Source organism: Chiloscyllium plagiosum, chromosome 11, assembly GCF_004010195.1.
Source record: "Chiloscyllium plagiosum isolate BGI_BamShark_2017 chromosome 11, ASM401019v2, whole genome shotgun sequence".
Taxonomy (NCBI): Eukaryota; Metazoa; Chordata; class Chondrichthyes; order Orectolobiformes; family Hemiscylliidae; genus Chiloscyllium; species Chiloscyllium plagiosum.
Window position 1 is genome coordinate 81568801 of NC_057720.1, and position 5320 is coordinate 81574120.

A 5320-nucleotide genomic window follows, 5' to 3' on the forward strand; every position below is an offset into this window, starting at 1 on the left:
AGGTAAAGTGAGTGGGCAAAGGTCTGGCAGATGGAGTACAACGTTGGTAAATGTGAGGTCATCCATTTTGGTAGGAACAACAGCAAAATGGACCATTATTTAAGTGATGAAAAATTGCAGCATGCTGTGATGCAGAGGGACCTGGATTACCTTGTGCATGGATCACAAAAAGTTGGTTTGCAGATGCAGCATGTAATTACGAAGGCAAATAGAATATTGTCCTTCATTGCTAGAGTGATGGAACTTAAAAACAGGGAAGTTATGCTGCCGCTGTACAGGGTGCTGGTGAAGCTACACCTGTGTACAGTTGTGGTCTCCTTACTTGAGAAGGGATATACTGGCACTGAGGGGATGCAGAGGACGTTCACTAGGTTGATTCGGGAGTTGAGAGGGTTGACATATGAGGAGACATTGAATAGACTGGGACTACACTCATTAGAATTTAAAGGAATGAGGAGGATCTTTAGAAACACATAAAATTATGAAGGGAGTAGCTAAGGTAGAAGCAGGGAAGTGGTTCCCACTGGCGGGTGAAACTAGAACTAGGGGGCATAGCCTCAAAATAAGGAGGAGCAGATTTAGGACTGAGCTGAGGAGGAACTTCACTCAAAGGGTTGTGAATCTGTGGAATTTCCTGCCCAGTGAAGCAGTTGAGGCTATCTCTTTGAATGTTTTCAAGGCAAACATAGGTAGATCTTTGAACATTAAAGGAATTAAGGGTTAAAGTGAGCAGGCGGGTGAGTGGAGCTGAGTCCACGAAGAGATCAACCATGATTTTATTGAATGGCATAGCAGGCTTGAGGGGCCAGATGTGACACTCCTGCTACTATTTCTCATGTTTGTAGATTCTCATTTACCTTCTCAGAACATATTTCCAGGTCAGGGATATCATTAACCAGTGGTCACATCTGTATGATAATTGGTCAAAGCAGTGAGATGAGACATTTGACCAAGTGTGGCATCAAAGCCCTTTGGAGTCAATGGACATCAGGGAGAAATCTCCCCATTGGTTGGAGTTGAAACTAACATGAAGGAAGAAGTCTGTCATCTCAGTCCCACGAAACCACCATAGGAATCTCCAGACATCTTAAGCTGAACAATCTGCAGCTGCTTCATCAAATGACCTTCCCTCCATCATAAGGTCAGGAGATTGTGAGCAGTTTGAGTATAAGACAATTGAAGTCAACTGTATGTCATCTGCAAACACGCAGCTTTGGAGAGATACCATCAAAACTATGATTAGGCAAGTACCGATAGTATTGGGACAAAAGATCAGATTTCTTACTGTTTGCTAACAGAAATCCTCAAATGAATCTACTGGGTCTAGTCCATTTCACTTAGAGTCATAGAGATGTACAGTATGGAAACAGACCCTTCTATCCAACCCGTCCATGCCGACCAGATATCCCAACGCAATCTAGTCCCACTGCCAGCACCCGGCCCATATCCCTCCAAACCCTTCCTATTCATATACCTATCCAAATGCCTCTTAAATGTTGCAATTGTACCAGCCTCCACTATATCCTCTGGCAGCTCATTCCATACCTGTACCACTCTCTGTGTGAAACAGTTGCCCCTTAGGTCCCTTTTATATCTTTCCCCTCTCACCCTAAACCTATGTCCTCTAGTTCTGGACTCCCCGACCCCAGGGAAAAGACTTTGCCTATTTATCTATCCATGACCCTCATAATTTTGTAAACCTCTATAAGGTCACCCCTCAGCCTCCGATGCTCCAGGGAAAACAGCCCCAGCCTGTTCAGACTCTCCCTGTAACTCAAAACCTCCAACCCTGGCAACATCCTGTAAATTTTTTCAAGTTTCACAATATCTTTCTGATAGGAAGGACACCGGAATTGCACGCAGTATTCCAACAGTGCCTAACCAATGTCCTGTACAGCCGCAACATGACCTCTTGATTTATAGTCAGGAGATTAGAGGTCCATAAAGCTGATGAGGGAACAGTTCTTGAAATGAAAAGACAAATCCTCAATGTTGCAATATGTGCCCATGTTTCTAGAAAGACTCATGAGGGCAGGTGGCACAAGAGCAATCAAAAAAGAAGACGAAAGAATGGGCAGCTAGACATTTTACAACTACAATGTTTTAAGGAGGAGATAAAGTATTGAGATTGTCGGCTTAGCAAGTTGAACCTCAATTTAGTGGTTGATACAAAGCAGTTGGGAGGGTTAGTAAAGTGACTTATCTGATAAATACTTCTGTTTGTAGAAAGAATAATTGGCGTCACATAAACATGTTGCAAACATATCATCGCAGGGACGAGGATAAGGAACAAATGTTGCTGGTAATAAGAGTAGAAGATCATCACACAGACAATAAGAGTGAGGTAAAAGGAGACATAGACGATTCTCAAAACAATGTAGAATAATGTACAGGAGCCAGTACTGCTAAACAGCATCATTGGTTGGGCCAAGAAAAACAAGTTCGGGTAGCAACAGAAAATCAAGACCTATTGGATCACTTAGTCTAAGCTGTAGTCTAAGCAACTACAGTTCACCTGTAGTATTAGATCCGAAACTGGATGGATCATCTAGATTCTGTTAGATTATGGAAAGGTAAATGTGGTCACAAGAACAGAATCATACACCAATTCCATGATTAGAAGACTGTTTCACTAGGATTGGCATTGCTTCATTCAAAGATTGATCTATTTAACTGGTACTGTCAAATGCCATTAACATCAAGGATTAAAGAAATATCCACTTCTGACCCAACAAATGGGTTACACCAATATCGAGTAATGCCATTTGGGTTAGAAGATACTCTAGCTGCATTCCAAAGATTTATGAATCAAGTAGTAGTGACTAAGTAGTTTATTGAACTGATGTCTAAATGTATAGTAACACATGGGAAGAACTTGTGAGAAAATAAAAAAAATCTGTTTAAGTAATTATGGCTAGCTGGATTAGTAATAAATTTAGCCAAAAATGAGTTTGCAAAAGCTATAGGAACTTACCTAGGAGGTTTGTTGTATTTTGCAAAGGACAGCAAAAATGAAAGCTCCAGTAGAATTCCCCATTCCTAAAGCTAAATTGGAAACATGAGGCTTTTAGAAACATGTGGGTTTATTGGAAATTCGAGCATAATTTCAGCACAGTAGCTGTACTTTAAAATTTGTGAAGGAAACAAGCAAAAGTGACTTGGTCAGCAGAATGCCAGGCAGCCTTTGAGAAGCCAGAGGCAATCCTTTTAAACTGCTGACGAACCTTGTTTTTTTTTCAGACATTCCAAATTGTGATGCTGGTGACTTGGGATGTGGAGGTGCAGTCTTGTTACAGAATGGTAAGTCAGGAATTCAGAAGTCAAAGGGGGTTCTTCTCTAAGAAACCTAATCAGTATTGGAAGATGTTCTCTACTGTAGAAAAGGAGATTTTCAGATTATCATTGGCTTTTCAGCATTTAGAAATCTTTGTCTGGCATAGTAACATCAGAACACGAATTTACATTGACTGTAATCCACTGGCATTCATTGACAAGTTTTAAAATCAGAATAAGAGACTATTCAAATGCAATCTTTTGTTTCAACCATTTAATTTAAAGAAGTCACATTGCTGGAAGAAATTTTTAAAAATCTATAGATGCTTTGTCCTGAGTAGGTTCAAAGTTTAAGAAATGCTAAGATTGTGCAAATTTGTCCAAAAGTGGTTGAGGGTGTCAGTTAGCTCAGTTGGCTGGACTACCAGTTTGCAATGCAGGGTAATGCCAACTCAGCCCTTTGTTGTAAAAGCATCCATTTCCCAATTCAGCCATAGAGAGTCTTGGAGTCATAGAGATGTACAGCATGGAAACAGACCCTTCGGTCCAACCCGTGGTTTCAATTCCCACACCAGCTGATGTTCCATGAAGAACTCTCCTCCTTGAGCTCTTCCTTCACCTGATGCATGGTGATCCTCAAGTTAAACCACCACTACTTCTCTCTGTCTAATAAGGGAGCAGCCCCATGTCATTGTAGACTTAACAACGTCAGGGAGAGAATAAATGAATGCTTGACTGTGTATCATATATCACATATTTTGAAATGGTGTTTCATTGTATAAGGGTGGAGGCATGTAAAGACTATATCTGTTTAGTTTACTGCAGGCTTAACAGGCTGGGGCTGTTTTCCCTGGACCGTCGGAGGCTGAGGGGTGACCTTATAGAGGTTTACAAAATTATGAGGGGCATGGATAGGGTAAATAGGCAAAATCTTTTCCCTGGGGCCGGGGAGTCCAAAACTAGAGGGCATAGGTTTAAGGTGAGAGGGGAAAGATATAAAAGAGACCTAAGGGGCAACTTTTTCACACAGAGGGTGGTACGTGTATGGAATGAGCTGCCAGAGGAAGTTGTGGAGGTTGGTACAATTACATTTAAGAGGCATTTGGATGTGTATATGAATAGGAAGGGTTTGGAGGGATATGGGCCGGGTGCTGGGAGGTGGGACTAGCTTGGGTTGGGATATCTGGTCGGCATGGATGGGTTGGACCGAAGGGTCTGTTTCCATGCTGTACATCTCTATGACTCTATGGCTGAATTGGGAAATGGATGCTTTTACAACAAAGGGCTGAGTTGGAATTGCTATATTTCTAAAAGGCAAGTTAATGAAACTAATTCTTAATTATGTTTACACTTTCTTTTCAAGCAGTGGTGGAAATGTAAATAGTATGGCACTCGGGGTTGTATGCAAAGTGCAGTTCAGTCCACAATGAATTGCTGATGGGTATGTGACATTATGACCAGTTTTGGATGCCATCAGGTCATCAGCCTGATGACAACTCTGATTGTTTTCTTGGTAACTGGATAGCTTGTGGGTGTGAATGATACAGTGAGAAACTCTTGAACTTCTGGAAGGGGAGGTGATGTGTCTCTGCAGCAAAAATCCAAACGTCAGTTGCTTGTGTGTTGTTGCTTTTAATCAATAAGCTGGAGACTTTATATTCTTTGCCTCCTGCAAAGAAATGAAATCACCCACAAGAAAAGCTCAGAGAACTATAGGATTGAGGAAACAAAAGGAATCCCTCCATTGACTCTTGAGGACTGGTGCCGTTGAATTGTTTTCCTCACCATCCATAAGACCATTTGTACTTTTGTCTGAATTTGGATGCGTGTGTGTGTTTGTAGGGGCGTTCAAATGGGGATGAGTTTTAGTTAGTAGAATTATATGTCAACAGTTCATAATTGTTTACATGTAGTTAGAATCTATTTATTTGTAATTTATGATTGTTCCCTGAATAGAAAGCTGGTCCATATTTTCTGTTAACCTGAGTATATCAGACTTTGTGTACCTTGATATCATTTCTAATTTTGTGATGACTCTGGAATAGCA